Below are 24791 nucleotides of genomic sequence, written 5' to 3'. Positions count from 1 at the left end.
TTTTTAAAAATCTAACTTTGCCATTTCCCATCCTCCTCTTCTTCTTGCGCGAGGGTGTCTAGCTAGATTAAACCTTCAGTTACACCTTCTCTTTCTCATTTCATTGACAAAGTTTGCAATCAGGCAGCTTTAACAAAAATAGTATTGGATTATAAGCACTGTCCTGTCCGTTAACTATTGTCATCAGCCAGTAAAATCTTGCATGGAAGAACATGAAAACAGTTTTAATTCTATCCCCAAAACAAACTTAAGGAGAATGTTTTGGTATGAGAGGGGTTAAATTCTTGTAGCATATAATTGGTACAATTTCCTTCCAGGAACAAGCCTCATGTTTCATCATCTTCCTTTCTCCCATCCAAGTAATCAGTAAAACACTATCTCCAAGAAAATAAGTTTAAAATAAATTGAGGTAAAGCAGAATATAAGCGTCTTTCAGATGGAATTAAATGATTTTAGGGTGCACCAACTAAATGCAGTACACTCATGTTTTTTTTATATATAGTTTCAAAGTCATGAATAAGTTCAAATACTGTATAAACAAAGACCAACATTTATTTTATTTCAGAGCTCCAAGGTACTTCAGAGAGGTATAGGGGAAAAAATGAAGTCAAAGGAGTAATGAACAAAAGTTTAGTCAAAGAGATGGGGGTAAGGAGGGTTTTGGAGCTAGAGATGCAAATTGGCTGAGGGAGGGAATTCCTGAGTGTGGGGCCTAAACAGTTGAAAAAGCAACCATCAATGGTGGAGCAAAGGGCAGCATACATCAGATACTGGGAGTCTACAAATAGGGCACAAAGATTAAACATGTCAACTTTATATTTAGTGATATAATGCCTTCTGTCAAACTTTGAACAATATCAGTTACAGGCTTCATCTCTGGTGCATTAATACCATGCAAATGGCTTCTCTGTTAATACTAGTATAGCACACTTATTATAGTTTGATGAATTGTTCTGCAAATTAAATTGAGTTACTTCCTTCCTTCATGCGTGCTCTGCCTGGAGGCAGGTCCTTGGCTCACAATCTACTGATGCTTCACGCTGAGTCATTTTTCTTTGCAGTTTTTGTCAGTGCTGTTTTGCCATTGCCTTTCACTCTCAGGGTCAGGGTGAGGAAGCAGGTTCAGAGTCTACCTCAGCCGTAACAGGAATTGAACCTGTGCTGTTGGCACTAACCCGAGCCAAATGCTAGCCAACTGAGCTAAATGGCTCCCTAGTTTACCGACAGACATTAGAAAACAGTTTGAATTTTTCATTACATTTATAGCTATTTTGCATCAGGGACAAAATTTTAACAGAACAGCAATAAAATCTGAAAATAATTTGAAATGGCAAATATTCATCGCCGTCCATTTATTTGGGGATATATAAATTTAATCATACATATTTAAATATAATTATATATGCACAACATGGTTTTCATCCCAATGCCAAATTAAGCCATTTTTTGGGAACTGATTTGTGTCCCTTTCTCCGAACCTGAGCTAAATCCTTCAGGAGGGATCTCATGGGATCAATCTGCACTAAACATGGAGCCGGAATAAGCATAACCAGTGTCAAAAATTGACATCATTATCATTAGAGAAAAAGTACTGGGAAAACTAAAGGCTGACAATCTGCTGGACCTGATGGTCTGAATCCTCAGGTCTGAAAAGAGGTAGCTGCAGAGATAGTGAATGCATTGGTTCGCCTGCTTCTCCCAATCTATACGAAAGTTAACATCCTTCATTAAAACCACTCTGCCTTTACTAAGTGCTAATCTAGTCTCTGTATTTATACAGTGCACCACTTTACAGCTGGTACCAGGGACATGTGAAGGTCCATCTCTGACACTTCCCTTCCCTTCCTTGACCTCTCTGTCTCAATTTCTGGTGATAAACTGTCCATCAATATCCATTACAAGCCTACCGACTCCCATAGCTACCTTGACTACAGCTCCTCACACCCCACTTCCTGTGAGGACTCCATCCCATTCTCTCAGTTCCTTCGCCTCCATCGCATCTGTTCTGATGATGCCGCTTTCTTCATGTCTTCCTTCTTCTTTAACCAAGGTTTTCCACACACGGTGGGTGACAGGGCCCTCAACTGTGTCCGGCCCATCTCCCACACATCCGCCCTCACACCTTCCTCTCCCTCCAAGAAACGTGATAGGGTCCCCCTTGTCCTCACTTATCACCCCACCAGCCTCCGCATTCAAAGGATCATCCTCCGCCATTTCCGCCAACTCCAGCATGATGCCATCACCAAACATATCTTCCCTTCACCCCCCGCCGGCGGCATTCTGCAGGGATTGTTCCCTCCGGGACACGCTGGTCCACTACTCCATCACCCCCTACACCTCAACTCCCTCCCATGGAAACTTCCCATGCAAGCGCAGAAGGTGCAACACCTGCCCCTTCACTTCCCCTCTCTTCACCGTCCAAGGGCCCAAACACTCCTTTCAAGTGAAGCAGCATTTCACTTGCACTTCCCTCAATTTAGTCTACTGCACTCAATGCTCCCAATGTGGTTTCCTCTACATTGGAGAGACCAAACGCAGACTGGGTGACCGCTTTGCAGAACACCTTCGGTCTGTCTGCAAGCATTACCCAGACCTCCCTGTCACTTGCCATTTCAACACTCCAACCTGCTCTCATGCCCACATGTCCGTCCTTGGCCTGCTGCATTGCTCCAGTGAAGCTCAACGCAAACTGAAGGAACAGCACCTCATCTTCCAACTAGGCACTTTACAGCCTTCCAGACTGAATATTGAGTTCAACAATTTTAGATCATGAACTCTCTCCTCCATCCCCACCCCCTTTCCGATCCCCCCCTTTTTTTCCCAATAATTTATATAGATTTTTCTTTTCCCACCTATTTCCATTATTTTTAAATGTATTCCCATCCATTGTTTTATCTCTACCTTTTAGCCTATTTCGATTCCTTCACCCACCCCACCCCCACTAGGGCTATCTGTACCTTGCTTGTCCTGCTTTCTACCCTTGATTAGCACATTCCTTAGATAATATCACCACCTTCAACACCTCTTTGTCCTTTTGTCTCTGACATCTTTTGGTTATCTCCACCTATCACTGGCCCTCTATCCAGCTCTACTTGTCCCTCCCCCCCTTAAACCAGCTTATATTTCACCTCTCTTCTATTTTTACTTAGTTCCGTTGAAGGGTCATTCAGACTCGAAACATTAACTGTGTTTCTCTCTGCAAATGCTGCCAGACCTGCTGAGTTTTTCCAGGTATTTCTGTTTGTTTTGGATTTCCAGCATCCGCAATTTTTTGCTTTTATCTTCTTTTTCAGGTTCCCTTTTGAATACTTTGATTGAGCCTGCTTCCACCACATACACACACACCACTTTTGCTTCTTTTGCCAAATATTTTAAGTCTTTAACCTCTCATTCGCGATCCTTTTGCGAGTGGGGCCAGTGTCTCCCCATTACTCTGTCTAGACCTCACGATTTTGAATGCCTTCATCAAAACTCTTCTCAGCCTTCTTTTCTTGAAGGACAACAATCCTAACTCTCCAATCTATCTTCATAACTGAAGTTCCTCATCCCTGGAACCATTCTAATGAATCTTTTCTGCACTCTCTCCAATACCTCCACATCCTACCTAAAGTATGGCACCCTGCACTGGATGCAATACTCCAGCTGACGCTGAATTAGTGTCTTATGCAAGTTCAATATAACCTCCTTATACTCCTGCAGCCTTGGATACTTAAAGCCTATAAAGCCTTGGATACTTAAGCTTTTTTAAATGCTCTCTCAACCTGTCCTGCCACCTTCAATGACTTATGCGCATTTACACCCAGGTCCCCCTGCTCCTGCACCCCTTTTAGAATTGTACCCTTTATTTTATATTGTCTCTCCATATTCTTCCTACCAAAATTAATCACTTCACATTTCTTTGCATTCGTCTTCATCTGCCACATGTCCATCCATCCTATCTTATCACTGAAGTGATTTTGTGCTTACTCATTAAGGCTACTTCTCTCTCTCTACTATTTTTCCTACCTTGCCCATCGAGCTCATAAGCTGGTGTATGTAGATCCCAGTCCTGACCGTCCTGGGGGGTCTAGAGACTATGGGGAAGGGCAACCTGGGAGCCAGTAAAACCTTGGGAGGCCCTTCCAATGGACGCAGGGTTCCTGCTAAGGAGGGACCTTCTCCCCACTGCCCACCACCAGCCGGCACAGGGAAATCTGCCAGGCTAGTCGCTTGCTGTAAGCTTCTCCTGCCGCCGGGTAAATGCAGGCAGTTGGGTGGATGAGACAATTAAGTGGGCATTAATTGCCTAATGGATTTAATGAGCCACCTTCAAACCTGTCACTGAGGGAACGTTTAATCCAGCCCAGGCACTTGTACAAAGAATGCTTAGGGCAGACACCCTAATCTTTTGTTCTAATGTTTTACTCGCATGCTTCTTATTTCTCTCTCCTGGTAATGATTACTTTATATGTTATCAATTTTTCCTTTATTTGCATTGCCTCAAGCACAATTTCTGACCATGACTTTACTTTCCTATATTTTATTTATGCTAAAATGATTATTTATACTACTTTTCCAACCTGAGAACTCCTCCATTCTCCCCATTTACTAATTTTAAGTCTTCATGACCACCCTATTTATCCTCTCTGCTAGGACCCTTATTCCAGCGCAGTTCAGGTGGAGCTCATTCGAACGGTACAGTTCCCTCCTTTCCCAGTACTGGTGCCAATGTCCCATAAAATGGAGCCTTTCTTCCCCATACCATTCCTTTACACATGTGTTCACCTCCCCAATCTGCTTATCCTAATCAGTAGCTCGAATATTCATTGTAACTTGTGACGTCATGTGCTTTAATTTATTTGCTGGCACCTGGTACTTGCCAAACAGGCCCTCTTGTCTTTTCTTTCCGATGTTGATGGTCCCAACATTAACTGCAACAATTGGATCCTTTTCCTCCCTCTCCAATATCCTTTCAAGCTGGCTTGAGATATCCTAGATAGAAAGCATACCATAGGGAACTCTCAATCCTGCTTACAAAGGATGCTATCTGGCCCTTGAATTGATGAATCTCCAACAACTCCACATAACACTTTGCCTCCTCTTCCTTTGGACATCCTTATGCACCAAGGTCAACATTCTGACTGTCCTAATAGTTTTCCTCCTTCTCCTCACATGGTATCATGTGCATTGCGTCTATTACATTGCATCAGTTTCAGCAGACCCTCATTCTCCAATCTCAGTTGGCTTTCCCTTATTCTGTACACTATGAGTCACATCAACCACATTCTGATCCCGCATCTCTCTCCAAGGTATGACCAAGATCTGGAGCAAAAAGTTGTTACTTCTCTCCCATCCTCTGTCTATGTATTGGAGAACTCCAATAACTCTGAGCTGGAGAGATTCAAGGAGGAGATATCTACTGCAGGTGTGTTCGCTCAAAACAGTCTCATTGTCCACAAAGTTACACACACTATAGTTCAGAAATACAATCTGCTCTGCATACCTTAGTCTATATTAATTATATCTACTTTTTAGTCTGATGCAGTTCCTATTACGCACTAAGCACTAAAACACTGGACAAAATGTGAAACACTTATTGCCTCAAGCTTACATGAACTACAAATATTGGAGGCAAAACAGAGCACCAATTCTCAATCATACCAAATTACCACTTTACACTCTGTTTACAATACACTGTTCATTAACAGCTCTGTGCAACCACATTCCATGTCATGAGGCAAGTTTACTTTTATACAGCTTTACTAGCCATACACAAATTGTATGTGCTCATTTAGCTTCCTCTTCATAATTATTACTATTCACTTACAGTTTCTGTTAATTGTTGACTCATTTATAATTTATTTTACAGTTTTTGAAGCTACATTCTAAATGGTAAACTAAATTTCAATTTGAGGCCTACACAATCAGTACTTAGCAGAGAGCTCCACGCTAATCAAATTCCCAACTTTCACCGAGATAAAAACAAAAAAACTGCGGATGCTGGAAATCCAAAACAAAAACAGAATTACCTGGAAGAACTTTCACCATTTACTCTGCAGTCCATTTATGACAACTCTGTGTGACCCCTTTTGCATTCACAATACAAATGACTGTTTTTTGTTGTCTATTGTATCTTCAACAGGATTATCTCCACAGTGACAATGAAAACTGAAGTGGCACATGCCTATTGCAAAGCAAAGATGCCAGCAAGAATACGTAAGGTTACAGCTATCAAAATTTTGGACAGAAACCCAGAAGCACATACGCAATCAAAAAGGGACCATGCTGCTCTGTGGCTCGGAGCTCTTAAAGGCCAAGAATTATTCCCTGATAGAAGTCATGAAAACACATTCTTCATGTCAACAGCATTGTTGAACCATGAAGGATCCTTCAAACAGCCCTTGGAAAGAACCTTCATGGCACATCTTTTAAGTCTGCTGGAAGAGAGAATCTCACCATCTCTCCTTGACATTTGATGGCATTACCATCACTGAAACCCCACTATCAACCTCCTGGGACTTACCATTGACCAGAAACTGAACTGGACCAGCCACATAAATACCGTGACTACAAGAGCAAGTCAGAGGCTGGGAGCTCTGCAATAAGTAACTCACCTCCTGACTTCCCAAATCCTGTCCACTATTAACAAGGCACAAGTCAAGAGTGTGATGGAACTCTCCACTTGCTTGGACGAGTGCAGCTCCAGCAACACTCAAGAAGCTCATCCAACACAAATAGCCCGTTTGATTGGCACCCCATCCACCACCTTCAACATCTACTCTCTCTGCCACCGACTCAATGAGGCAGCAGTGTGTGCCATTATACAAGATGCACTGCAGCAACTCGACAAGCCTCCTTTGACAGCACCTTTCAAACCCGTAACTTCTACCACCAGGGAAGACAAGGGCAGCAGATGCATGAGAACACCACCACCTGCAAGTTCCCTTCCAAGCCTCACGCTATCCTGACTTGGAATGATATCATTGTTCCTTCACCGTTGCTAGGTCAAAATCCTGGAAGTCCCTGCCCAACAACACTGTGAGTGTACCTGCACTAGATGGAATGCAGTCATTCAAGAAGGCAGCTCACTGACACCTTTTAAAGTGCAATTACTGTTTAAAGTAAGTTTAAAAAAAAAAACACTTTCTGGCCCCTTGGATTGCGCTTTTTTTGTTCACTCGTGTTGGGGGGGGTGGAAGGAGGAATGGTGCTGGCTAGGCCAGCATTTATTGCCCATCCCTAACTTCCCTTGAGATCTCACTGGCTTGCTAGCCCATTTCAGAGGGCATTTAGGAGTCAAACACATTGCTGTGGGTCTGGAGTCACATATAGGCCAGACCAGGTAAGGGCGACAGATTTCCTTCCCTAAAGGACATTAGAGAACCAGATGGGTTTTTACGACAATTGACAATGGTTTCATGGTCATCAAGAGACTTCTAATTCCAGGTTTGCTATTAAATTCAAATTTCACCATTTGCTGTGGTTGGATTAGAAATTGGGTCCTCAGAGTATTACCCTGGGTGTCTGGACTACTAAGATAAAAGCAAAATGCTCCAGATGCTGGAAATTTGAAACAAAAAAACAGAACATGCTGGGAAAACTCAGCAGGTCTGACAGCATCTGTGGAGAGAGATACAGAGTTGACGTTTCGAATCCATATGGCTCTTCTCCAGAGCTACAGGGAAGTAGAAATGTGGTGAAATTTATACTGTTTAAGGGGTGGGGGGGTGGGGGGGGGGGGTGGAACAGGTGAAGCTGGATAGAAAGCTAGCAATAGGTGGGTTAAAGGATTGACAAAGATGTCATAAACAAATGCACAAAGGGAGTATTAATGGTAGTTGTAAGGGCTAAAAAGGTGTTGATTGTGGCATCAAGGTAAGAAAGCAGAATGTGATAATAGCAGGACAAGGGTAATAGCAGGACAAGACTCTGAAGAGAACAACATGAACAAGTAACAGATGGCCCCTGTGGGGGTGGGGTGGGGGAGGGATCTAAAATGGAGGGTGCAAAAAAGGGGGATAAAACAATGAATAAATGAATGAAAATAAAAATGAATAAAAATAAAAAGAAGTGGATGAAAAATAAAAACGAATTTTGAAAAAAGGGATAAAAAGGGGATGGAGACAGAGGAGAGAGTTCATGTTGAACTTAATATTAAGTCTGGAAGGCTGTGAAGTGCCTAATCAGGAGATGAGGTACTGTTCCTCCAGTTTGCGTTGGGCTTCACTGGAACAATGCAGCAGGCCAAGGACGGACATGTGGGCATGAGAGCAGGATGGTATGTTGGGGGGACCAGGCCATAGAAAGCCATTGTAGTATCAACTTACAGAATCTTCTTAACTTATCCCTGAATCTCACAGAGAGGTCAATGTGCAAGAATCTGGGGAGAGAGAGATCAGAAAGATAGAGGCAGCTAGCATGCACCTTAAACAGAGAAAATGTTTACTCCATTGGTCACCATGTGACACTTCAGATTGAAGAGACCAAATTCGTGAGCATTTCAAAAATATTGGAAGATTCACTTATCTTGGCTCAGAGGAATCTCCAATTTGCCCCTCATCGTGAAAGTCAGTTTGGGGATTAGAAGTTATCCGGCTGGAAACAAAAAAGGAAGCAAGCTACTGGCAGCTGAGAAAAGCTTTGGACTGGTTCCTGGAGAATAAGGAACAGACATAAGGAAATGTCTATTTAAGGAAAGTATAAACGTGGAAGGGGACTTTTGGTTGTTTTAAAAGTTAAATGGGGGATCTTTCCTGTAGATTAGAGTATAAATTGCCTACAGAGTAGCGTTTAGACAATGTGGTTTTTAGTTTGTTTATTACAGTAAAAGTCTTTAAACCTGAAATCTTGTAGTGTGATCTTTCCATCACTTCCATCAATGAAATTCAAGTATTTTTTTTAAAAAAGTTATCAATCCCTACAGGGGTTACAAAAATAGCCCTGTCTCCTGGAAAAGATCCTGAGCTATCCCCAGGTGATCTTTGCTCATGAAGGCAATTTCAAAACAGCTAAGAACATGTGCAGCTGTAGCACCTATACCAGCTAAATGCTAAAACAGCAGAAATATGATGCAGACATGAGCACATTCACATCCAGACAAAACAAAATGGAACAATCACTTCCCTCTACCTCCTACTGTACTACCATAATGTCCACCAATCACACACATACTGGCTTTCTGATGTACCAGATAGACTGCATTTTCCATATGTTGGGAGCCTCCTTTCAAGGAAGGCAGGTGCAGATGGCTAAATTCATTATCGGCTCAAATGTGCCAGTTCAGTCTTCAGCGGACTGAGGAAAAGAATATTCGAGAACCAGGATCTCAAACCTGATGCTAAGGTTATGGTTTACTGGATATCAGTGATCCCTGTGCTCCTATATGCTTCAGAGACTTGGACAATTTTCAGCAGGCACCTTAAAGCACTGGAGAAATACCACCAGTGGTGCCTTCACAAGATCCTTCAAACCTGGGGACAAGAAAGGCGGTCCAACAGCAATGTCCTCTCCCAAGCCAACATGTCCAGCATCAAGGCACTAATCACTCAAAACCAGTTCTCCTGGACAGGATATGTTGTTCTGCCTGAAACCAGGCTCCCGGAGTAAATGTTCTACTCAGAACTCAGTTGTGGCAAGACACTCCCAGGGGGACAATGGAAACTCTTCAGGAATCTCCTCAAAGCACCTCTGAAGAGATCAAACATCTCCGCTGACGCATGGGAGTCCCTGGCTTGTGACCAACCAAAATGAAGAAGGTACATTCAGGAAGGCATCAAACACATCGAGATACTTCGTTGGGAACACAGAGAGCAGCATTTAAAGGGGGCAGCAGAGGCCTCGCCTGACAACTGCAGAGCCGGTGAGAGCCCTGCTTCCTCTCTTTCAAGAAAGGCCCGGCGAATTAAATGCCACTTAGACACTAACTCGATAGCGCCAGGCCTTCCTTGGGATCAAGGCCCCAGGTCCCGCCCACCCAGATCTTCAGGCCACTCAGCTCGATTCAACGGCAGCACCATCAGGAAGACAAGGGCTGCTGCTGGTATGACAACCATAGAGTCACAGAGGTCTACAGAACAGAAAAAAGCCCTTCAGCCCATCAAGTCTGTGCTGGTCAAACCAGTGCCTAACTATTCTAATCCCATTTTCCAGCACGAGGCCCATAGCCTTCTATGTCATGGCATCGCAAGTGCACATCCAAATACTTCTTAATTGTTATGAGGGTATCTGCCTCTACCACCCTTTCAGACAAAGAGTTCCAGATTCCCACCACCCTCTTGGTGAAGAAATTCTTCCTCACATCCCCTCTAAACCTCCTGCCCCTTACCTTAAATCTATGCCCCCTGGTTATTGATCCCTCCACCAAGGGGAAAAGTTCCTTCCTGTCTACCCTATCTATGACCTGATAATTTTATACACCTCAATCATGTCCCCCCTCAATCTCCTTTGTTCCAAGAAAAATAACCCCAGTCTATCCAATCTCTCCTCATAACTAAAACTCTCCAGCCCAGACAACATCCTGGTAAATCTCCTCTGCACTCTCTCTAGTGCAATCACAAGCTTCCTATAATGCAGATTCCAGAATTGCCCGCAATGCTCTAGCTGTGGCATAACCAGCCTTTTGTACAGTTCCAGCATAACCTCCTTCCTTTTATATTCCATGCCTTGGCTAATAAAGGCAAGTATCCCATTTGCCTTCTTAACCACCTTATCTACCTGTCCTGCTACCTTAAGGGACCGGTGGACATGTACACTAAGGTCCCTCTGATCCTTGGTACTTCCCAGGGTCCTATCATTCATCGTGTATTCCCGTGCCTTGTTTGTCCTGCCCAAGTGCATCACCTCACACTTAACCGGATTAAGTTCCATTTACCACTGATCAGCCCATCTGACTAGCCTGTTTATATCCTCCTGTAATCTAAGGCTATCCTCCTCATTATTTACCACCCCACCAATTTTCATGTCATCTGCGAACTTAATGATTAACCCTCCTACATTCAAGTCTAAATCGTTTAAATATACCACAAACAGCAAGGGACCCAACACTAATCCTTGTGGAACCCCACTGGACACAGGCATCTAGTCACAAAAACACTCCTCGACCATCACCCTCTGCTTCCTGCTACTCAGCCAATTCTGGATCCAATTTGCCAAATTGCCTTGGATCCCATGGGCTCTTACCTTCGTTATCAGTCTCCCATGCAGGACCTTATCAAAAGCTTTGCTGCAGCCCAAGTAGACTACGTCAAATGCATTGCCCTCATCTAAACACCTGGTCACCTCTTTGAAAAATTCAATCAAATTGGTCAGACATGACCTCCCCTTAACAAAACCATGCTGACTGTCCTTGATCAATCCCTGCCTCTCCAAGTGTAGATTAATTCTGTCCCTCAGAATTGCTTCCAATAGTTTCCCCACCACTGAGGTTAGACTGGCTGGCCTATAGTTCCCTGGTTTATCCCTTCCTCCTTTCTTGAAAACAGTACCATATTGGCTGTCCTCCAGTCCTCTGGCACCTCTCCTGTGGCCAGAGAGGTATTGAAAATTATTGCCGCCCAAGGCTGGATCCCACGCTGGGGTGAGGAGGGGGTTGCAGGGGAGGAGGGTCAGCAGCAAAGGCCGGTGGGGGGGCAGGCCAGCAGCAAGAACCAGGGGGTGGGGGGCAGGCTCAACAGTAAGGACCATGATGGGAGGCTTCAGCGTAAGGGCCGGTGGGGTGGGTACAGCAGCAAGGCCAGGATTAGCAGCTAGGGGCTGCTAGCATGGTGGGGTGGGGTGGGGGTAGTTATCACAGGGTCCAGCCCCCACTTCCTGATGCCAGGTCCCTCAATGACACACTGAGTGCCTTTGAACAACGGATTCCTGCTAAAAGCCCTCAAGCTAGCTCGCATATGCTTCCCACATGGTGAGACCTTCCCCCAGCCCAAAGGCGGCAGGATGAGGCTCTTAAAGGCATTACTTCCCACTAAAGGGCCTCAACTGGCAGCAGGGTGGGAATGCTGTCCACGAGCAGTCCCGCCGTTGACTTAATTGGGATGGAGGCAGGTAATCAGCAGGGATCCACACCCCTGATTAAATGCTCTCCTGCCACCAAATTCAACATGGCAGAAGTTTTAAACTCCACCTGCATAGGTGAAGTGAAGGCTTCGGAAATAGCACACAAACCTCATTACAACTTATCTAACTAACACTTCAAGCACCACCTCCCCCACCTGCTGCTGAGTCTGCAGATCGTACATTGGACTTATCAGCCATTTCAGAGCCCATCGAACCAGAGTGGAAGCAAGTCACCTTCAATCCCAAGGGACTGCTTAAGAAGAAGAGGAGATTGTTGTGCACTGGGACTAGCTCCTTGTAGATAATCTCATCGTGTCAGCGGTATAACTGTTACCAGTGTCAACTTTAAAGGCAGCTGTTAAACAAGATCACTCTGCAATTCATTATCCGTCTGTACAATATGTTAAGCCCAGGGCCAAGACCTAACTGATTCTTACTAGTTGGGAAAAGGACATTTTTGGGGGTACACTACTGGCTGGTCCAATGTAGCTGATCTAGTTTCATAAACGGTCAGGAAGTGTTAATGCAAAGGTGACTCAAATTCTTAAATATCAACAATACTTTCGGCAGAGGAAATTAAACTTCTGAGTATTGCAAACCTAGCTGAAGGCAAGAAAAGCCATAAATTGGACTGCCTGGAGCAATGCCCCAAATTATATTGGCTCCTACTTGACTTGTAGCTGGGGCTTATAATAATTAACTATGTTTCTAGAATAGGACTGTATCTAATATCTGCAGTACAGCTAGGTTGACCCAAAAAGGCCTAGGTTTATGAAATGGACCTCAGCAGTAGCCTGTGGCATAAATATTACTTGAAAGAGAGGATTCTATAAGATAATCACAGCAAGTGTCAACAAAAAGGTTGTGGCTGAGCTGAGCTTTGGCATGATTTGTTCAGTAAATATCTTTAAAGTATCTAAGCCATCCTGATCATAGCACATGCCTCATTTTATTCTTAGAATATTTCAGCAATTTCTTTACCTGTCTGTCAAGAATACTTTCAATTAAAACAGTTCTCATACAACTATACCAGTCTGCAAAAAAAATGTCAAAAGCCACTGCACCACTTTCTAAGTCTAGGGTTTGAGCTGCTATTTCTTGAAGCCATCCATAGCATCCATAAGCATCTGAAACTGAGATTTGCTTACTGAGCATAGATGAGGCATCAAACCTTGACCTGCATAACAAAACAATACATCAGTATTACACCAAAGATTCGGGGCTTTTTTTGGAAGGGGTGGGATGATATTGTGCTACTTTGTGGGATGATACAACAATAAGCACCAACAAGAAAGTAATTTGAAACAGGGAAACAACATAGCCAAAAAAGCAGTCCCAATTAAAGGGCGAAAAGAAAAGAATGTAAAAGGACAGAAACTGAAAACTAGTGAAGCGAAATGAAAATAATACTTAAAATCCTAGAAAGCTCACCCCAAAGATAATATTCAGAGTTGGAACATGAGACTTGGGTAGGTCCATGAAGCCCTTGCACTTAAATATTAGTGTGGCTTTCATCAGCACCTTCAAATTGCATTGTCTAATTTTGTGCTAATTCTGATCAGCAAAGCATGCACATTGTTATTTCATCCCTTTTTGAAACACCAGAAATAACTGCGAGACTGAAATAGTATAAGCCATTGACTGTTCCGTAACTACCATCAACACAACTTCAAAATGATCCGATTAACATAGAGCACAGTGAAAAGAAAGGACCTGGAAATAAAAGTTTTCCTATTTACTGAGAGGTACAGGCAACATATTAACCAAACAGGAGAATGCGCGCAGCAGTGGAATTTAAACATCCAACTACTGGAGTCAAATTTTGTTCACAATCATTCCAAGCAACATAAGCCTTTTGATTTCAATCTGATAATTGACACCCGAAATAACAAATCCATAATTAAGGTCAACACTGAAAATGTCAATGCTCTAAAGTTGCAGTTATGGTGTAAAAGGGAAGAAGGCGGCTAACATTGCCTGCGTTTTGCAGTCACTGGCAAAGGAACAGCACTTGGCATTCACATTGAGAAAAGCTGTCTACAAAGGTTTAGTGGGCTGCAAAGCACAGAATTCTTGTTTCCTGCTATCAGTTTGAATTCAACAGCTTCTACACAGAATCCGTAGTGTCTATGAGAAAGGCAAACAGCAGGGGGGCTGATCAATCAATTAGCTTGAGGGACCCTAACAGTTGGCAAAACAGGAAATAAAAAAATGAAGCGCAGAAAGAAAAAAAGGTCAGAATATACAAATGGGATTAAGAGAGAAACTTAAATTTAAAAACATAAAAGCTTTAGTTTTTTAAGAAACAAAAATCAGCAACATTTATGTTCTTCTGAGGAAATGAGATTCCACACTTGTAAAATTAATTTTTCAGAGGTAGATGGGCTATTCAGCAGTAATTATGATTTACTACACAGTTATTGTTATGATCACAGCCAATGTTATTTGCCGCGCAAACCAAATCCCAGAGGGAAGCATGGTTTATGGGCCATACCCTTTTTTCTGTATTCTGAAAACGAGAAGGAAGTGTGCTGATCTCAGCCACAAGACATCCAGTAACAGTATGGGGATCTTAAAAAATAAAAGTTTTATTAACAAGAATAAAAGAAAACTTAAGCGTACAAGGTTACAGTTACACAGTTAAAATTAGTCCTACAAAATATTTCCCCAAAAAGACTCTCTACTTGGTCAGACCCACAAGTAAACACCTTCCAGGCAACACTCCCGGTAGATATTTAGCTATAAAAATCCAGAAATACTACCCAAGACAAACTGCTGTAGCTTTAATAAAGGCATGCCACCTGACCTCTTAAACTCTCTCCCCTGTTATGGAAATCCAAAACTTCAGAACAAGACTGCTTATTGCAGTCCAAGGCTTTTCTGGCATAACAGGATAGCTGATTCAAACTGCATCTCCTCCCAGCCTAGAGCTGTTTCCAGGAGACCTTCCTCACATAGCTGTATATGTGGGCTACTGGCTAACAGCCAACTACAGCTACCCTAAACTCTCCACAGTAACTCCAAACATTTTTCCCCCTTTCATCTCAGGTTCCATTGTTCTCACACCTCTTTGAAACTCAAATCCTTCCAAACATAAAATCTTTCATGTTTCTATGTTGTCTCTGCTTTTGGGTCAATACCTAAGATGCAAATATGTTTCTCGTCATCGCTGACTTCCATTTGATATTCAAACAAATTGCAACTTATCTAAAAATGCAAACTTTAGATCTAACCTATTCATTTGTACCTCAAACCTAATGCCTCTATCCTTTCATCTTGTCAATCCCCTCCCCACACAACCTGGTTTCTAATCATCCTTCCCAGCTTAATTAAATCATTTGCACACACACATCCTTCTTCACAGAATAACACAATATTCCCCAAAAATATTTCAAAAAAACTTCCATTCACACAGTTACAAATTCAGTTACTCCTGATTGAACAAGACTAACGTTTTCTTCAGTCTTTAGAGTGATTTGAGTGGATAATTAGTTTAACTTCCTGCCTTAACAGTTATTTCTGTCCGCATTCCATCATGAAAACAAAAACTCAGTGTAGTGGGGTACTTCTGACAGCAACTTCTGATTTTCCGTATTTAACTGAGCATTTATTGATGTCAGAAGTTGTCAGTTTTACCTAATAATGACAATGAGTGCCAGCAGCCTCATTGTTATTAGTGCAGCAAAATCCAGGCAATTATACTTTGTCAAGGCAGCTTTGTTGTCTATTATTTAAAGTGTATTCACCCATTGTTCCTAAATTATTTTGCTGACTGAACCCAAAACTTATTGATAAAGCTGGTAAGCTGGAGAGCAGTCAATGCTCCCACTCAAGACTGAATGAATGATATTTAGTTGCCCTTGTGGCAGTGGGAAGGGAAGGGGGGGAAACTAGTAAGAATCATGCTGATGTGTAATTTATGACAAATTGAGTTAAGTCCAAATCAATTCCATTTCATTGTCACAATGAAAAACATAGCTATTTCCCTACAGTTCATTTCATCTGATCTTTTGACCTAAACTCAGAAAAGTAAAACGAAGAAATTAGAAAGCATATGGATAAAGTATCAACTAACTTACTCAGCATCATAAGCTGTATTTGCGTTATTCATGGTGATGGAAATATGCAGCAGTTAGAAATGAGAAACTTAATTCATGCAGTGCTACTTGTTAACACAAACTGCTCAATATATTTACAGATAGAAACCAGCAATCACACAGTAATGTCAAAATGCAATCTTCAGTAAACAAAAAAAGTCAGATATCTTAACAGAGTTTAAGACTTAATATTGTAAAATTCAACTATTGGCCTCAAATGATCAGAATATGAAAGGCATGTGCTTGATAAAGACAAAATAAACCCTTGATTTGAACTTGGAGCAAGATTTCAGCATTGGGTTGGCAGGCTCACTCCAACATGCTGACCTGAGGCCCGGTCTAATTTAACTCCCAGGCCCGGTTACCATAATCCAAGCCTAGATCTTACCTGAATCCAATGGAAATAATGTGGAGGCCGGTGGCTGAAAGTGGGCAATCACGTGGCAACAGGCCACACCTTTGGGACCTCAAAGAAACAGTCCCAAGATAAGGTTAGCGATGGAGGAACTGCTGTGAACTGATCAAGATGCCGAAATGTAAGTGAAGCCCAAGGGAGGAGAGGTTTCCAGAAGGTTTCTTGTAAAGCAAGGGGAAAACACTTCTGCTCCTTTTGGCCCACAACACTTTGAAAAATTAAAAAGTTGGACACACATAGTTGTCTTGCCCATTCCATGGAGCCACCCCACGTCAGTTTCTCGAGGTGCAATGCTTACCTTATGCAAATCATGCGGTTAAAATGGTGTTTGAATTACGACTCCAACCCTGATCTTTGCAACTCAGTGAGAACCTCACCTACCTCGGGCAAGGGCTACTAACATGAAGGGGTTAAAACTGGGCCATCTATGCAGTTATCAGGTAAACAATAAATTAAAACCGACCTAAAGTGACAACAATCAATGGAAGATAGGAATTGTGACAATTAAAACTAAAATGCAGACTTCTGAGTAGGTGCAAGCCATTGTTAACTACAGCCCATGCATATTGTGGTTAGAATTCGACACGTTAAACACAATTAATATTTGTTCATGTAACTAATGGCATTCCATCAGCCAGTTCATCAAACATACTTTCATGCATTAGTGTCATTTGGCAAACTTTGCTGGTTAATGCCAGTGAAAAGTGATTTTCATTTGGAAATTACAACTGTAAGTTCTACAGTTCATTACAAGAATGTCTGCCTGATCCAGTATGCCTGAACTCTCAGTTGGGTATGCACCAAAAGGCATTTTTAATTTTCCTGCATTAGCGATAGAAATCTTGCTACTGATAGCTGCAACACAGTATCTTCTTTGTATGAGTGAGTTCAATGCCCCAAGATGAATGTGTCTTTGCACTTTTTCATAGGAGGAATAAGGTGAAAAGACCCATGCCAAGATTTTCTGCAACTAGTACTAACACACTGATATGAGGTACTGACTATTCTAGATTATTGCAGGAAACAATTTTAAAACAGTGTTATATGTACTGAATTTAAACAAATCAATCTTAGCGAAACCTCTTCATTGGGATAAAAGACACTGCAGATCTGCAACAAAAATAGAAAATGCTGAAAATAAGTCCGTCAAGATCTGAAAAGTGAAAACAAGGGCTCTCATGAAGGATTTACATGAAAACCTATGTTTTTTTAACTCAGATGTTGAAAACCTGCTGTATTATTTCAACATTTCCTGTTTTTAATACAATTGATAGAGCATTAAAAATCAAAGCATCAAAATGGTTAAGTATCAGGTTAAAACAGGTATTTAATTTGTCAATACTTTTGCATAAACCAGGCAACACTCTACACTTAACATATAATACAACTGTATCGTACTTCTCATCTTTCCAATAATGAATTCACTATGCTCACCCTACAACTGCAGCAATCTCTTAGCTTCTTCCAGCATCAATGCACATCCACAGGTGACAGGCTGGTAACTGCTGTAAGGTTCAATCACTGGAGCACAATCAAATCCCACGAGTGCATACTACCCTAAAAAAAACTGCTTTTCTCTCTCGTGGGTACCGTAAAAGATTTTAACTGTTGACGTTGCTCTGGCAAAGGCTAAAGAGTGACAGCCTGCTTTAAATACTGCCTTGCTATGCTAGGATTTTTGCACCACATTCATACTTGATTTAGAGTCACGGTGGTGTGAAATCCTAATATAGCGCCACAAACTCCAACTGTCTCTGAATGTCTTGCTTCCAGCAAGACTGCACTATCTCCATCTGCTGTTCTCCCAGCAGTAATTAACTGGCGGTCTGCAGCAATTCTACTATATGCTACACTGCAGCAAATCCAAGCTTTGTCATTAAACCAGCCACAGCTGCTTTTGTTGAATGTGGCACCTTCCCTCCTCTGATACATTTTAAAATCTAAGCTCTGATTTGCAATGATTCTGCGTCCCAATCTGGCTGTCATTATTTGATATGGCATGGTAATAAACTGAAAATCCATTCAAAGTGATAAGACCACTCTTTGCTTTCTAACAGTCAGACATATCAACTAAAAGAATGTCATATCTGATAAGTCAGCACCAACTGCAATAATAAAAACATCCAAGAATTAGATGTTGGCAAATTCTATGCACTCCTTTAAAATACCAAGGGATAGATTTGGAATAAGTGGAATGTAATTCCTCCTCCACTTTTTGAAACAGTAACATTCAGTAAGGAAAACATTGGACATCAACAGTTTACCTTAAAGAATCTTCATCTGTTGACGTAATAGCTCACCAAAAGTACAAGTATTTAGCAGGCTGCGATGCGTGCATTTTTCCCTCTCTTTTGAGTGCAAAAGGAAAGGTATAGAATAAGAATAATCTGGAACGAGCTCGAATGTTATATAAAAACATTTGAAATTATGTTGCGCTGCTCACAGTGCCATACAAGAGGTGGTCCTGGGCACTTATTCAAATTCATGCTCATTTATTATCTAGCAACTTGCATCCTTTAGAAATATGGAGGGAGGTAAGCAGTGTCCTCAACATGACATGCCTGGTGATTAGAATGAAGTTGATCCTCTGTGGAAGACTCTGCAACCATTATACTTTAGCAAGGCAGAATAATAGCACTCCAGGGCTGCCAGAAAATTTTGACATAATTTACGTTCAATGGCAATCATTTGCACTCATTTGATATCAATTGTGCTCAAAAGCAGTCATTTAGCTGTCATTTGGGGAGATGGTGGCAGAACAGTAATGTCACTGGACTAGTAATATAGAGGCCCAGGCTAATGCTCTAGGGACACAGGTTCAAATCTTACCATGGCAGCTGGTGGAATTTAAATTGGAATTGAAAACTAGTCTCAAAAATGGTGACCATGAATCTAACAACGATTGTTATAAAAATCCATCTGGTTCACTAATGTCCTTCAGAGAAGGAAATCTGTCATCCTTACTTGGTCTGGCCTCCATGTGACTTCAGATCCATAGCAACTTGTTGACTCTCTACTGCCCTCTGAAAAGGCCCAGCAAGCCATTAAGTTCAAGAGCAGTTAGGGGTAGGTCACAAATGTTGGCCTTGCCAGCAACACCCACATACCGTGTAAGAATAAATTGAAAAAAAAAATCGTTTAGCATCATTTGCCCTCAAAAGCAATCATTTAGCTTTCATTTCACATCACAAGTAGCAACCAACATCATTGTCATCGATGCCATCAAACCACAGTGCTCAAACATTTGCAATTAGCAAAATTACTTATCTTAAGCAATCTGACATCAGGAATGATCATAGAGTTTGACCTCCATATTTCTGAATTTCTATAGCTTCAAACCTAAAGCCTAAACTGAGATAACTTTAGAAAAAGATAACTCTGTTAATTATTCTGTTGTGACAATTTAGTTTTACATTTTTCTTCATAACTTATAACTAGTGCAGCTCACCCCTGCCCCCCACCTCAATTGCAGCAATTTTCATCCCCATCTTCCTCTCCTCTTGCCCTCTCTCCTCCTCCTCCCCCCCCCCCTTTTAAAACCACTCTCTCTTCCCCCCTCTTCTCCCATTTTTTGCCCCTACCCTCTTCGGAGCGCTCATGTCACAGGGCTGGCTGGCAACTTAAGTGATGGACCCGAACTTTAAGGGTGGGAGAAGCCCCGAGACTGGTGGTGGTGGTGGGATGGCGGGGTGGCATAGTGTAGGCCTGAGACTGGGGGAAGGAGAGTTGTCAGGGGGACTGTGGGGAAGAGGAGAGGGTCGTGAGTCATTGGGGGAGGGGGAAGGGGGGTTGGGCGGCTGGGAGGAGATGGGGCAGGGGAAGGGAACCACCAAGCAATTCCGAGAGAAGATTAGAGGTGGGGGAGGGAGGCACCAGAGACACTGAGGGCTCTTACTGATCATCCCACATATCTTCTTCCCAGGACAGCAATTAATTTTATTAAGATAAAAGCAAAATACTGCGGATGCTGGAAATCTAGAACAAAAACAAAAATACCTAGAAAAACTCAGCAGGTCTGACAGCATCCGCAGACTCAAAACGTCAACTGTATTCCTCTCTGCAGACGCTGTCCGACCTGCTGAGTTTTTCCAGATGTTTTTGTAATTAATTTTATTAATTCATTAATTAAGAACTGATGGGAATCTGGTGGTCCAGGCAATTTTTAGGTGAATTTGACACCTTTGAGCGCATTTGATATCTTTGATGGCATTTGATGTCAAAGATGGCAAAATGCTGCTGACTGCATGAAAAACTTTTCCAAATTACAAGATTTGATGTCAAATGATCACTAATCGTTTTTGAGCACACTTGAATGCAAAAATGTCAAAATTTTTCTGGTAGGAATTGGACATTTTGTGATGTTGAAGCAGCCAATCTGGCTCATTTCTGGGATAGAACTGTAAGGCAAATCTGGGATTCTGAAAAAAAGTATGCTCGAAATGGGTATGATACTCTTGGATGGATTTGCTCTGTGAACTTTTAATTGTTCAGTATCTTCATAGATATTAGGAAGACTCCTAAGCCTAGTTTTTTTTTTGCAAATCTGCACTTAAATTCTCTGGATTTGGAAGTGGTAGATGTCTCTATGGGGGGTGGGGCGAGTGTGTCTATTCCATAGAAATCAAAAGAAAAATCTACTCAACTTAGCTTGGGCATGGTTAAACATGAAGGATATACATGCTGAACAAAAGCAACCAAAACACTGCACATTTCACTGAATGCCAACCAATCAGTGATGTTAAGTTTACCTGTGAATTGCAAACTGGATTACAGGACAAAACCTGGATGAGAAAGACCATTCTGGTTTGATGGAGGTGGATATAAATATTAGACTGTTAATATTCACCTTTTCTTAAGCTGCCTAGAAATGCTTCAGTTTTTATTTGACAATTAAGGTGAAGCAAAAAGATGCTTACAAACATCATCCTCAAGAGAGAGCCAAGAAACCGCATGTTGCATGGCACAAAAATCACAAGGGTTGGTGGGTCTGTCAATTTTTAGGTGAATTTGAATTATGCTGCTGATATATGGTATGTTAGAGCACAAACAATACACATTTGCCATCTTGGCTGAAATCCAGCCAAGTGAAGGGATAAAAATCTTTTCTATTTCAAGAATCTAAAATGTATGAATATGAACTGCCTAAATGCAACTCTTAGTGTATGTAAATTCATCACATAAATTTCTGCATAATTTAGCACTGCACTCTATTAAGTGCAGAGTTGTTGGGGGTGCCATCCTTTGCGCAAGATGTTTATCAGAGTACACTCTATTCTGCTGGTTTAGGTTGATGTTGAAGATATTCTCCTGTTGAATAAATTCTCCTGCTTATTTAGCCAATATTTCTTCTCCAATCACTGCCACACAAAATTAGATTAAGGCTCATTCATTTTAGTGTCATTTGTGGGAACTTGGTGCGCATAAAATTGCTGCTGGTTTGACCTACATAACTTCAAAACTAGGTCATTAAGCGTATTGGAGTTTTTTCCAAGATATTTATTTTATTTTCAAATCAACAGTCTAACAATTCAGTGATCAACTGAATAGCTGGTGTGGGAATCCAACGTCAGATTGATGTAGTAATACATGACCTTACAAGTCTGGGGTTAAGACACATTGACAGGGAAAATGAAGAAACCTTTGTTCTATAATTTTGAGGACATTGTCAAACTTCACCCCCGACTCGGCCAATCTGCTGCTGAAACCCTCATTCTTGCCTTTTTTAACCTGTGGACCTGATTATTCCAACATACTCTTGGTGCTGGCCTCCCACACTCTGCCTTTCATAAACCTTAGATCATTCAAAACTCTGCTGTCTTTGTCCTTACTCATACTGTCCCATTTATCTATCACCCATGCTCACTGACCTACACTGGATCCAGGTCAAGCAACACTGTGATTAAAATTTGCTACCTTGTTTTCAAATCCCTTCATGACCCCTTCTCTATCTCTGTAATATCCTCCAGCCCCTCAACCCTCCGAGATATCCGTACTTACCCATTTCTGGCCTCTTCAAGCATCACTAATTTTAATCGTTCAATCTTTGCAGGCCAGGAATTCCCTCCCTAAAACTATCTCTGTTCCTTTAAGATGCTTCTTAAAAACTTCTTTTGCAAGATTTTCACCATCTGACCTATTATTGCCTTATGTTGGTTGTGCCTAATTTTGCTTTATAGCTCTCGTGTGAAGCACCTCGGGCATTTTTATGTTAAGTTGTTCTTGTTATGTTTAGCCTGATCTGCAAGTGTTTGATGCCAAAATTCTGTGTCAAATCATAAACGACGAATAAGAAATAGCCATTAAAAACATCCAATATCATGTGCAGAATCTACTATATCATAGACTTCAACCCATTAGGGGTGGACAACTCAGCAGTTAATTTTACTCCTCAACTGCCAAGCCCCAAAGTAATAAATGAAACTCCAAAATATCATGTGGCTATTATCTCCAAATCTTCACATTTCAGCAGTGATCCAATTATATTCTACATATGACATTGGTACCTACTCCACCAACCAGTCCAGAAACTACTGCATCCTACCGTGTTTGACCAGCTAAGAGTACATTTTCAAACAACATAGTCATATTCCCAATTGGATATTCATCCAGCTCAGCACTGATTTATTCAAGGTTACAATAACTTGTTCTGACAGTCAAATGCCCTTGAGATGGCTCATAGACATTCATCAGTTTTATTCACAAAAGCAAAAAATTCACTGGTAACTTCAAATGATGATTAATAATTTATCCCAAATTCTTCTAATTTTGAATCTTCATTACAGGAGCAATTTGCTTAATAAAACAATATTTGGCAAAAGATGGATCAAAAACAGTTTAAGGATGTTATGAAGCTTTGCCCCTTTATTTTTTAAAATATGATTTTTCAACTTTAACTGACTGGAAATTTTGCAATTTGAACTGAGACAGAGCAAAGTGCTTAAAAATGTAAGACCACACCGCAAGGTGAAGCTGAGAAGCCTCATGAGTGTGTGAAGAGAGAGACCATAGAACCAAAGGTATGGTGCAGAAAGAAGCCATTCAGCTCATCATGCCTGCCGAAAAGAAACTAGCTGCTCATTTTAATCCTACTTCCTGGCACCTGGTCCATGTCTTGCGCGTTTCAGCACTTCAGATGCAGATACAGGTACCTTTTAAATTAGCTGAGTGTTTCAGCCTCAACCATGAACTTAAGACAGTGAATTCCAGATGTCAACATTCTAATTATTCCAGACACCCATTGAAACTCATAAGTGTCTAAGGAAGAAACATTAAAAATGCAAAGTACTGAGTATTGAAACAATGGCTGCCACTGACAGACACACCCAAAACTTCTTGGAAATACACAATGGGTGAAGTATTTCAAAGCAAGGTTGCCAGCCACTAAAGAGAGATTGCAAGTGACACAGGTAGTGTCAAGAAAGCCTTCAGCAGAAGAAACAAGCTGAGGGCTGCTCTCTCTCCCTCTCTCTCTTTTGGAATAAGAGTGTCATCAGGTTCGAGAAGCCAACTCTACCAGAAACCTATCAGCGAACCAAAATCTCATACTAGTTGCAATATCTTCTCCATCTGACTGCAGCCAAGAAACCAGTTAACTTAAATTGACAGTAACATTTAAAACCTATGTCGCAAGGACAATGAAAGGGGATTTAACCATAAATTCTTTTACCCTTTTTTTTTATTGGACTCTAACTTCCCTTACTTCAGATACCTGTGCGTGTGTCCAAATGATTGCATGAGGGCCGAATGCTTGACGTAACGCTTTTATTATTTTTCTTGGGCTTAGTGGTTAATAAATTTGCTCTTTAACTGAAGAAAACCTTGTTCGATTGAGTCCTTATTGCTACAGCTTAAATAGTTAAATATGTTATGATTTGGAAAAGGCATATCTTGGTGAAAAAGAAACTTAAATCGTTGTTGTGACCAGCTTGAGGAGACTGAATAGAGTGGAGCCAATTCACCCTTCTCACGTGGACAAAACAAGGATATGAGATAGCACTTAGCAAATAAAAGGATGGAAGCAGTCTTGACTCTAGCAGCCAAGAGTTATCTTACATACGCAGGCTCACACAATCACTGAGTAGCTTCAAGATGCAGATGGAGCCAACTGGGAGCAAATAATATTTGGATAAAAATTTCTCAAGGATGGAAATTGTAGTCAGTTCCCTGTGCTGGTCAAAAGAACACCAAAAGCAAAGGGTGGAGGAAAATGTAGCATTACTGCCGCTACTGGAATTGACAGACAAAAC

The 24791-nt window shown here is 41.5% G+C and overlaps 1 protein-coding gene across 5 annotated transcripts in view; it reads right to left on the bottom strand.

Annotated features, from left to right (window-relative positions):
- The window catches only part of tanc2a (tetratricopeptide repeat, ankyrin repeat and coiled-coil containing 2a), a 920169-nt gene that overhangs the window by 386716 nt on the left and 508662 nt on the right, over window positions 1-24791 (bottom strand). The window contains exon 1 of one of the 5 annotated variants that reach the window (XM_041217625.1): window positions 17980-18053. The exons of the other annotated variants lie outside the window; for them this stretch is intronic. The gene's annotated coding sequence lies outside the window, so the exon portion shown is untranslated. Of the gene's footprint in view, window positions 1-17979; window positions 18054-24791 lie in introns of those variants that run through there. 5 annotated transcript variants of the gene reach the window in all.

The sequence above is a fragment of the Carcharodon carcharias genome, chromosome 23 (assembly GCF_017639515.1).
Source record: "Carcharodon carcharias isolate sCarCar2 chromosome 23, sCarCar2.pri, whole genome shotgun sequence".
NCBI classification, from domain to species: domain Eukaryota; kingdom Metazoa; phylum Chordata; class Chondrichthyes; order Lamniformes; family Lamnidae; genus Carcharodon; species Carcharodon carcharias.
The sequence above is the reverse complement of the archived record's forward strand: the minus strand, read 5'-3'. Positions and strand labels throughout refer to the sequence as shown.